The following is a 12,693-nucleotide window of genomic DNA, read 5'->3' as shown; positions in this document are numbered from 1 at the left end:
GTATTTGCCGGCTTACTGATCAGGCACTTATGTGCCGACTACTGTTACTGTTACTGATTCGGCACTTTGTGTGTCGAATACTGTTACTGTTACTGTTACCGACTCGGCACTTTGTGTGTCGAATACTGTTACCGTTACTGTTACAGGTTCAGCACTTTGTGTGTTGAATACTGTTACTGTTACCGTTACTGATTACTGTTCACTGGTGTGTTTGGTTGGAATCTGTGTATCCGCCGAGTCCGAGTCAAGTTAATAGGGACAAATGAAATAAATTTACTGATAAAATCAATCTCGAATGATATAGTATATGTGAAAAGTGAAATTTGAAATAAAGAAATAAGAATGATATTTATATATATAGTTAATTGATAATATAAAAAGATTGAATTGTTTATTAGTAGTGATAATTGTAATGAAAAGTATGTGTGTGGTTTACTGTAATTAATTATAAATTGAATTATGGTGATACCACTGAGTATATGCATACTCAGCGTACGGTTGTTTCCGTGCGCAGGTTGTAGAAGTCAAGTACTGAACCAGCATCCAAAGCCAGACCCGAATTCAGCAAACTTTTTGGTGATGTATATTTTCTTTGGTAATGTGGCATGTACATAGGATGTGTATAAAGGTTATTATGTTTTTAATATAAACGGTTGAAAATGTTAGTATTATAAGTTTATGAATTATAATGAAAGAAGTTTATCTATATTTATTTAATTTAGTATATTGTTAAATTTAAATTGATATTATGATGATTAAGTTGATTAGAAAGTATTTGGGATAGAAATTGAGAATGTGAAATGAATTGGTTGAATTGGTTGAATTGGTTGTGATTTGAAAATGAAATGGTTTTTAATTGTAGGGGGTTTTATGGTAAAACAAGCAGAAATGCTGCCGAAATTATCTAAAAAAAATGAATGAAGTCAAGTACTAAAATATTATATGATTTTATGATTTTATCTTAATGTGTTTAATATTTATTTAAGAATTATTGTAAATTATCTGATATGTCCGGTAATGCCTCGTAACTCTATTCCGGCGACAGTTTGGGGTTAGGGGGTGTTACACAGGTAACCTAAATGGTCATAACAGTGTAAATGGGCTCAGGACCCATTACTTGGCCCAAGTGGGCCCACACGCTCGTGCGGCCTGTTTAGTCCAGATTTTGCCACGACTATGAGATCTACATAGCCCAGTCTAGTATTTGCCACAAATCGTAGATTTCATCCGTGTGGGGCCCATGAGCCTATTGAACCCACACAGCCCATTTTGGTCCAACATCACCCATTACGGCCTAAGCCCATGAAAATGCTCATGGAGGCCTCCATAGTCCCACACCGGGTTTTGTGGCCCCAGTTTACTACTCGAGCGTTCGCACGCCCTTATGGTCTTAGCGCCGTCTTTTTCGGCTTTTCAGCTTTAGCCTATTTGCAGTTGAGAGAGGGTGTGATTACACACCTGATAACGAGAAGAGCGCAACCTCCACGTACCCAACCTAGATTTAACATAATCCAACATCAGTCCTTTAACCGTTAGGGTGAGACACCCTCTTTTACAAGACATAACCCAAAAGTCACTATCTTTACCTTGCTTGTATGAGGGCAACCCTATTGTTCCAAACCGCTAACCCAAAAGTGATCACACGCTGCAACGATAATCTGACCACAACAATGACTTTCATAGACTAAACTAGGCCATAATAGTGGCCAGGAGGGGTATTCGGCTTAAAGATAAAGATTGGAAAGGACCCGATTAAAACGAAAAGTGAGGCGCATCGTAACTTACTGATAATCTGCAATACTTACAGCACTTGAATAGCAACAACGTCGAAATGAAGATCAGCGCAGGAAGTGATCGAACAAAGGAGTACAATCGGCTAAACCCCACACAAAGAAATGAGATAGTTCTCAGTTCAAAAGGAAAAATAAAATAGTACCAGGTAAGAATTAAAACAGAGAGAGAGAGGAGAACATTCAGTCAAAGAAAAAGAGGAGGGGAGGAACGAAATTCGGCCAAGAGGGAGATGGAAAAGAAAAAGAGAAAAGAAGGTTTGGCAGCAAAAAAGGAGAGGGGAGAAGGGGGGTTATTCGGCCAACAAAGAGAAGAGGAAAGGAGAAAACAAAATAGAAAAATGTACAAACTCGAGAAAAAACTTGCCAAAAACAATAGCTACAATACGAAATTGACCAGAACCAAACAAGCAAATAAAACATTACAATACTCTAATTGCACAAAATGTCAAAAGCTAAATTCGGCACTAGCAATCCCCCTAGCCGAAATTCCTAGAGTGGTAGAGTCCAATTTTGGCATAACTCTTCCTCTCAACAACTCCTCGATTTTCTCCACAAATCTCTCCCCTTATCACTCCACCGATTTCTCCTCAACTCCCTCTATGACTAGTTCAAACTTCCTTCGGCAGTATTCAACTCCAACTCTACCACATACATGGCTCAAGCAGCAAAATAAATACTCCATTACGCAACCCAAGACTTAAACCTCGAACCTTACAGTTACACAACACGCCACCTTGCCACTAGACCACAAGCTCTTTTTGTATCATAAAACAGACACTAATATTTATAAGGCCTAAACGCCACAGTCTAGATTCAATTAAGAGCAAAAGCAAAAATTCTGCAGAAGCTAAGACTTAAACCCCTGACTTCTCAGACACTTCCAAACACTTTCTTGCACAACTAAATATTTATGTACAGTCTTCTAATTGTTTCCTTGTTCAAAACCTATTTCTTCTAGCCCAAAATTCGAGGTGTTACACCGCCTGCACATGGCTGTGTGACCCAAGTTAGTGAGTTACACGACCCATATACACGGGCGTGTGAGATCACACATGGGTGTGTGGGATGACCACTTGGCCAGGTCTGGAGCCACACGGTCTGGGCTCTGTCACACTGCTTAGATACACAGTCATTAACAATTGTACTTTTTCACTTTATTCAATTTAGTCCATATCTTGATTTTCTAACTCTACATATCAATACATACCCATGTCATGTTCATAAGAAAATATTTATTTGACTTCACATCCTTTTCTAAAATGGTAAATTTACACTTTTAATCCTCTAACTTTCACGCATTTTTAATTTAGTCATTATTAAAGTTTCACTATTCATACTTTCTCTCCAAATAACTAATCACCTTTCATATAATTATTATTTCCCTAAATAAAACCTTTTACAGTCTTGAGAATTTTGAGGTGTTACATTATACTATTTAACAACTACTTAATCACGAATATGCCATAACTGTTCAAATCACGTTAAGAACATAATTTTTGTGGTAATATCCTAAACTAAATTACTTAATAAAGTTATACTACAAATTTAATTTAACCTAGCACAAGCCAATATCCTCCAAGCATCGATAACTTTTTCCTTCCTTTTGGCCTTTTACGACTCAACCACTTCTTTCACTACAATTAAACCAAAACTATAAAACATAACTAGGAAAACATAATTAAGCAAAAAAAAATCACCTAAAACTAAACATGAGATACATCTTGGCACGGCCGACATCTAAAGCTCTAAGCCTCTAATACTAGAGAATCTAATCTAACCTTATAATTCATACCAAAAGCTCATAAATACTCAAGACTAATAAGCAACACTAACTCATACACTTTCTCTCATTAAAATTCTATAAGCTTTCAATTATGGCATCTCAAGATAACCTTAACCAATTTTCATTCTAACTTGATTCTCAGCTATTCCACTCTATTCTAAACTCATTTATAACGATATTTAAGTAAAAAAAATCAAGAAACAAAAGAATCAAAACTTTCTCACTCTAACTTGTAAAATGTTCTAAAATGAAAGAAAAATGAAGATAAAAAACCATGTTTCAATGGTTTAAAATCATAGACTATAGTTAGAAAGCACTTTACCTCGCTACATGGGAAACAAAAAAAGATATAAAGGAACATTATGCCTACTGATTTGTGAAGGATAATTCAAGTTTAAAGGACAAAAATTTTAACAAGGTGCGAAGATTGTAATACCCGTAAGCTTATATGATTTTATAATTATATTATGCGGAAGCTATCTTTGTAATGAGTGTTTAATTCAAGGGCCTAATTAGTTCTAACAAAACTTCGAGAATGGCAGGATTTATTAGCTATTAAACCAAAATCTTTTGACTTACTTTATAAGGCTTTTTTTTCTTTTTATGTAGAGAGAACCAAATAAAAAAAGATTCTCATGCTTTAGCTCTCTTTCTTAGGGCTAGGATTGGAGGAACCAAATCCAAATAGGAGCAACACCCAATCTTACAAATAGATTAGTGCATTGAAAATGTTAATACAAATATTCTCTTAACTTAAAAATGTACATCTTTTTTTTTTGTTAAACTTTTGTGTTTAAATCAAAGAAAAGAAAAGAAAAGAATCAAATAGTCTAGAAATTTCTCATCTTTTATGATGGCTACTTTAGGTAACCCTTTTAAAATTTGTTTTTCTAATAATTATAAGAGATTACAGGTTATTATAGAGATTTTGTTTTGAATATGGAAGAGAAGGAAAATTTTATTTTGGGTGCATATTGTTTAATAATAGCATCAATAGTGAACTACAAATTTTTTTCAATATATTCCCTAGGTAATGTGGACTTATTTACTTTATATGGTTGAAAAGTTTATAAATTTTAGATTCTTGCACTTTCAATGATTCTCAATTTCATGCTTTATAACTCGAGTTGTAGTCTTTTAAAAGATTTTTTTTATTTACTTTCATAATTGGTCTCTAAAAGTATTGTTTGAATTGTCTTATCTTCAAATAATCTTAGATAAGTTTAGTAACTTTCGAAGAAGAGCTAAGGCTACAAAGGGGAAAGAGGTAAATATAACCTTATTACCCTTTTTATTGGTAAAGCAATATAGATAAATGAATTTAATATATTGTATTTGATTGACAAATGGAAGTTATTATTGACCCTTCTAATGGGTTATAATAGCTAGTTTAAGCCTTGCTAACTATAATGGTTAGTACTGTAATACCCCTCATCCGAACCGATCATTGGGTCCAAGTTACAGGATGCTACAGTTGTTGCCAGAGAAAAAATAGAAAATTAACATTAAAATTAAATATAAATCATACAATCACAGTAAATTCAATTCATAATCACAAAATGCAACCTTTTTCGGGTCTTATATGAGCTTACGTATGCTCTAAAATCAACCTGGAATTGAACAAGGAATAATTTGCAACATTTTCAAAGTTTCAGATCAATCATATCATAAATAAATCCTTCAAGTAGTCAATCATGTCATAAACACTCAGATTTTATGATATACGATTAAATTTGAGTCTTAATCGAGCTAACGAAAGCTCTTTTGTTGACTCGAGCATGAAATAGGACCAAATTACAAAGTTTTAAAAATCTAGGGTCGACATCACGACGTTGCCAAATAGTTGATCACGTTGTGATGTCTGACCACTCAATGTCGAGACATCATAATTTGTTGGCCAACGTTGCAATGAGCAGGGTTGCTCGTCTTGACAATGACTGTTATTGGTGCATTTTAGGTCATTTGATACCTATTTCAAGCTACCAATGCCATTGATCTATTTGGTGCATAATTTCACCCTTATTCCTGCACAAAACCAACCAAAATACCATCCAAAAAAATCATTTAACCCTTTCTAAGTTCAATCAATCAAATATGCCACTTTAGCACCACACCTACCAATTTAGCCTATTCATACTTCACTCACCATCATGCTTTTGTTAATGCTAAACCATCATTTGCCAAACCATTTCACAATCAAAATGGCCATTCAAAATTCCAAACATGTTATCAACCAAACACATATACGTATAGGCAATAATTTTATCAAAGGTCAACCATTAACCATGATTCAAACCAAACTATCATTTCCAAATAAACTCATGTTTTAAACACCTATGTACATACCACATAACTGAGATTTAAACAAATAAAAGTTTATCACATCACTGATAGCATAGTGTGAGCTTTGTAGTGGTCCAACCGACGTATTTCGTAAAATCGATAATTTATAAGGAAAAAGAGAATAACGAGTAAGCACTTTGAATGCTTAGTAAGTCTATATGAAATTTACTTAACTTACCTTAACATTTCAACCATTTATACAATTGTAATATATAGATATCTAACATAGCACCTTTCACAACCTTACACTTTCATAAACATTTAACAAATAAATCAAATGGGTTAGTTTAGATACATATAATGAACTTATAACACAAATATATATAATATTCCATCATATCAACTTATAACATATGTACAATTTCATTTATATATATTCGTTCCGACCATTTCATTTTCATTTAATACCATTTCCATTTTTGTCTTTCACCTGGAGAACTGAAGTAAATTAAACTTCGGATACACGAGGCCGATTTGCTCACACAAGCTATAATATTTGAATTTGCTCACACGAGTTGTGATATTTGAATTTGCTCACATGAGCTGTACGTCAAGTTTACTTTTGCAAACTTTGTTCGGTGCTGCTCACTCAAGCTATCGAGAATTCGCAACACATGCTAGATCTTAACCATCGGTAAATAAATCCTTGACCTACACCCTGTAACACCCCAAGTTTGACTCGTTCGCTGGATCCGGGTATGGAGTGTCACCATAGACCTATACTTAAATTTACTAACATAGTTGCTATAAAACAGTCTAAAATTAAAATTGTAATATGATAAATTTAAAAATAATAATCATTTAAATTGTTCATATTGCTAATCAGACTGTTTGTTTACAATGTGCCTTTTACAACTCTCATCAGGTTAACTATTTCGTTGCCCAAATTCTAAGGTCTTTATCTAAATACAATCAATTAGTTCCCGGAGTGAAGTCTCCAATGGTACCCCATTTCTATGTGTATGACTCTCACATCTCACAATCCTCGATCTCCACACTCTTTGGCTTGGTCCCTCCTCGAAGTCCTCGATTCCTCGCTTGTCCTATGATCATTATACAAACTTTAGTAAGTTTAATTGAACTTAGTGAGTTCCTCTTCTGTCCTTATATTTAAACCCTACCACATGAGGGTGAACAGTGTAAAATAATTTAACATAAATACTCTCTTCTCATTCATGGTGAGTGTTCAATATCAAGGTGGCAACTCCAACTGAGCTTTCGAGCTACTCAGCTCACCATGAGACCTTTATATGGGCGGACTCTCATCTGATCCGTAATTCAGACCCAAACTATCCTAGCTCTTCGTTAGCTTCCCATCATAAACCTTATGGTAACCTTTTTAACTATCCGCCCAAGGATTTTGAGAGCATACATTCCATGAGAAACTAGACCGTACCAGTCCTTGGCAGACTCTTTCTATTCATTCCTTAGTTTTGAGAACTCATTGAAATTTCCATATTGTGTTGACCTTCAGCATATCTCATCACTCTGGCGAACCTGTACTACCCGTAGAAGGGGATTACTCCCTATAACTCACCCTTCACCTTTGCCTTTACTTGAGACCCCACCTGTCCCAAATGTGAATGTCAGTCTATCTTGTTGGACCAATAGTTTTTTGCCCGTATGACTATGCGAGCTTGTCATCTCACTTTCTCATCTCCTCTTTACGAAGCTATCCTTTCTGTGGTATACTCGCACTAGTTTTTCCTCAGAGGAACAGTCTTGACAGACACACTGTCCTTTGGACAGTATCCTTATCTTGGCAGTGAGACTCCCCTCTTTTTCCACGAGATTTGTCTCTCAGGTACAACTTCATTGATCTTTTTTTTGTGGATATTCTTTTCGGATCATTGCTTGTGATCTTCAAATATTTACTTTCTTTCTTTCCATAACCAGGTCAGCTCTTATATGACCTATCTTCCTCTAGTTCTTATTTGGTCTTTGCCCGTGCCTTGTTGGTTTCCAACTCTGTCACCATTTTTGGCGGATTCCTCATGACTTGCATACCATGCTTACGTTTCCTTTACTCTTCTTCCACATGCGTAGATTCTCATACTTGGCGCCTAGGCCTATACTCATCACTTAAGGTTCTGGAGTACTTTACGGATTTTCTCTCTGGCTTATTCTAAGGGATGCCGTAGCCAAGCTATGATCTCTTTCTCACGTCCTGACGGACATACTTGTGTTTGTTGTCCCGGCGTACTTACCTCGTGTTTACTGTCCCAGTGGACTATCTCATGTTTACTGTCTTGATGGACTATCTTTATTCCGTGTTTACTGTCCCGGTGAACTTACTCTATTCCGTGTTTACTATCCTGGTGGACTTACTTTGTGGATGCTATGGAGCCTTTCATCCATAGTCTTATTTTGATTCGACATCCTGGCATACTACCTTAAGATACCATGGAGACTTTCATTCATGGAATTACTCATTATACCTGGCTGCCATAGAATTTTTCATGTATGGTCTTACACCGTGTACCATGTACCATGTACCATGTACCATGCCATCATGACATCTTTCATCCATGGTCTTACGCTATGTATGTAACACCCCAAACACGGCCTATACGTTATAGCCGAATTCAAGAGTGTTACGATGAAGGGTTTTGAAAATTATTATACTTTGATAAAATCATGTTTAGTTATTTGATAAATCGTCCAAGTATTATAACAAATTCATTTATACATATACATTACCGAAATCGATTTAAATTGTTCTTTAAAAGTAATCATTTATTTCGTAGCCAAAGTTTGGAAATCATTTTAAACAAAACCAACCTCGTTTTTCCAAAAACCATTTGTTTGCGTAATGTTTTTGTCAACGTTGCAGAAAAGAATGCAAAACAAAATCCAAATCCAAAAGTTAAAACCATACAGTCTAGAGAACACCAAAAATTACAAACTCTCAAGAAAACCAGATTTTAAAATAAAACCATTATTACTAAACAATAACAAATCTCGATCAAGTGGTCACTGTTGAGCCTCCATCGTACCCACCCGTCAAAGTATGTGGTTTACCTAAACAGAACAGACAAACAGATGTGAGTTTTCGTAAACTTAGTGTGTAACCTGACAGAAATAGTCATGCAACATACAAAAAATTTCATATATAGTCAGATACAGATTCGAACCTAAGTCCATGACAGATACAGATAGCAGAATCAGATAAGCAGACAGATATACAGAATCTTACCCCTATCCTCTACACACCATCTTTAGCCATCCCATCACGTCATGTGGGGTTAAAAACACCCACTTATCCTTACACACCATATAGTGTCGATGCGGCACATAACAGAATAATATGCAATCAAGCTGCCAGAATATAGGCGAAATATCACTGTACAGATCACTTCCTCAACATATACAAATCCCACACCAAACACAATTATAGAATAGAGATACATATTTTCTAATCAGATTACATACATACCTAAACAGTACGGTTAGATATACAAATCAATTTTCTAATCAGATTAGACTGTCATAATACCAGATTACATGAAAATGGGTTGGATTATCCCTTATCAATCCTACGATAGGCCCACAGCAGATCGTAACGACCCGTGTAACCCTAGGAAAACTTTTAAAATTTTGGGCCACATGCTAGTATGGGCCCACACGCCCAGATTAGCGCTGTGCGTGTGGGCCACACAGCCTAGCCCAAAATCTAAACGCCCGTGTGGGCTCACACGCCCAATCTGGCCTAGCCCGTGTAGGCTACACGGCCACACTCACACCGTCATACGGCCGTGTCTTGCGTACGACCATGCTTTCGTCAGTCATATGATCGTGTCTCGCACACGGCCAACTACACGGCTGGTCACGCACTCGTGTAGCGTCGATAGACTCCATTTTTTATTTCCACCGAAGCTCAATTTTTCGTGTTAAGAGTATGCACCTGAACCTAAAATCGACAAAACAAACTCCCAAAATCAGTTTTAATACTAAATTAAACTGAACCAACAAAATCGACAATGGTTTAATTCAAGTGTTCATCACTTATCCACTACCCTGAAAGATTCCGACTACGATTCTGTGATAAGAGAGTCTCGTTCCTCACGATTCACTACTGTCAAAACCCAAAAATCAAACTATGAATAGTAACATCAAAAAATATTATCACAAACTGTTACCAAAAAAATAAGTAAGAACTCACCCCCTTCGCGTACCTAAACACACGGAAAGACCAAGGGTTCATATTACAACGATTTGGAACAAAAGATTGACAGAATAGGAAAAAAAAGAAAGAAGAAACTTTTTATGGGAAAGGGACACAGAAAAGAACGTCAAAGAGAATTGGGAAGAGAGATTGAAAATTGTTTGTTTTTTAAAAAAACCCAAAAATAAAATCAAATTTAGACAAATCCCGACTCCCCACTGACAACTCAATCTCAACTACATACTCACTCAGACTTTCAATCCCATCCAAACTTTCTTTCATCTAACCAAAACAAAAATATCACCCACACTCATACCGAGATTTGAACACCAGACCTCTAGCAAGCTAACTCCTTACACTCGAACCAGTAGGCTTATTTTGATATGAGTTTACAAAAAATGTTACAAAAGCGTACCAAGAAGGGATGAGGCTAGGATTAAAAATAATAGAATTTGCTAAAAGTGGGACTTGAACCCAAAACCTCTCAGACACAACTAGAACACTTAACTAATGAAGCAGACCTTCATTTATGTTAGGATTTCACAAAAAATATTTAAATTATTCAGGGCATTACAACTCTACCCCACTAAAAAAAATTTGGCCTTGAAATTTACCTTATCTGAATAGATGAGGATACTGCTGACGCATCGAGTCCTCAGGTTCCCACGTGGCTTCCTCAGAACCATGATTCCGCCATAAAACCTTAACCAATGGAATGGACTTCCTCCTCATAACCTTAATATCTCGATCCAAAATCTGAACTGAATCCTCCTCAAAAGTCAAGTCTGGTCTAACCTCGATCTCCTCAACGGAGACAACATGAGGTGAGTCAGACTGGTACTGCCTCAACATCAGGATGTGAAACACATCATAGATATGGTCTAACTCTAGAGGTAGCTCTAACTGATAAGCAACCGGTCCCACACATCTCAGAATCTGATACGACCCAATGAACTTAGGGCTTAACTTGCCCTTACGACCAAACCTCAGAACTTTATTCCACGGAGATACATTAAGAAATACAAAGTCACCCATAGAGTACTCGATATCCCTATTTTTTCAGATCCATATAAGACTTCTGTCTATCAGAAGCCGCCTTTAGATGATCCTAAATTAGTCTAACCTTATCTTCAGTCTTGGAAACCAACTCAAGACCCAAAATTCGTCGCTCACCCAACTCAGTCCAACATAGCGGGGTACGACACTTAGGACCATACAAAGCCTCGTAAGGTGTCATCTAGATGCTAGACTGGAAACTGTTATTGTAGGCGAACTTAGCTAACGGTAGAAAATCCTCCTAACTACCTCGAAAATCAATCACACAGCTCCAAAGCATATCCTCCAGTATCTGAATCACCCTCTCAGACTGACCATCGGTCTAAGGATGAAACAAAGTACTGAAGTCCAATCTTGAACCTAGAGTTTCGTGAAGTTTCTTTCAGAATTGAGAATTGAAGCGAGGATCCCTATCAGAAATTATCGAAACTGGAACCCCATGCAGTCTTACAATCTCAGAGATGTAGAGCTTCACTAACTTCTACAGAGAATAATCTGTCTAGATCGAAATAAAATAGGCAGACTTCGTCATTCAATCCACGATGATCCAAACAAAATCCTTCTTAGTGGGTGTTAATGGCAACCCACTAATGAAGTCTATCATCACTCGTTCCCATTTCCATAAGGAGTTTTAACAGGTTGTAAAAAACTCGAAGGCAACTAGTGTTCAGCCTTAACTTGCTGGTATGTCGGACAATAAGCAACAAAATTCGTTACCTTTCGTTTCAAACCCGGCCACCAATATAACTCAAAGAGATCCCAATACATCTTATTACCACCGGGATATATAGAATAAGGGCCACTATACGCCTCCCTCAGAATCGATTGTCTCAGACCAGAATTATTTGTACACAAACTTGACCTCAAAAACACAGAACCCTATCTTTATTCTGTCCAAAATTAGATATACTGTCGGTCTCAACCTCACAGAACCGTAGAACTAGAGACTCATCCTCTAACTTCTTTTCTTGAATCTGTCTAATCCAAGTCGGCTTAACTTGTAACTCGACTAACAAACCCCTATTATCAAACAGACTAAGATGAGTGAACGTCACTCTCAAATCAATCATCGCTCTATGACTAAGAGCATCGGTGTAGATTATAAACCTATCGTACATTCATAGTTCTTGAGCAGCTCAATCCAGTGATGTTGTCTAAGATTCAACTCCTTTTGAGTAAGGAGGTACTTGAGAACCTTGTGATCGATGTAGATTATACACCTCTCACAATACAGATAGTGCCTCTAGATATTTAAAGCAAACACCAAGATAACTAACTCGAGATCGTGCGTCGAATAATTCCCGTCGTGTGACTTAAACTAACAAGACGCGTAAGGCACAACCTTACCATCTTGCATCAACACATATCCCAAACTGACATGCGAAGCATCACTGTACACCGCAAACTCCTTACCAGATTCAGGCTGTAGCAAAATAGGAGCTTGAGTCAGAACAGACTTGAGCTTCTCGAAGCTCGATTGTTACTCATCAAACAAAAAAAAGGAATATTCTTACACAGAAGCTTAGTCAGAGGAGCTGCAGTCAGTGAAAACC

This window comes from Gossypium hirsutum, chromosome D11 (genome assembly GCF_007990345.1).
Source record: "Gossypium hirsutum isolate 1008001.06 chromosome D11, Gossypium_hirsutum_v2.1, whole genome shotgun sequence".
Classification (NCBI taxonomy): domain Eukaryota; kingdom Viridiplantae; phylum Streptophyta; class Magnoliopsida; order Malvales; family Malvaceae; genus Gossypium; species Gossypium hirsutum.
Note: the sequence above shows the minus strand (reverse complement) of the source record.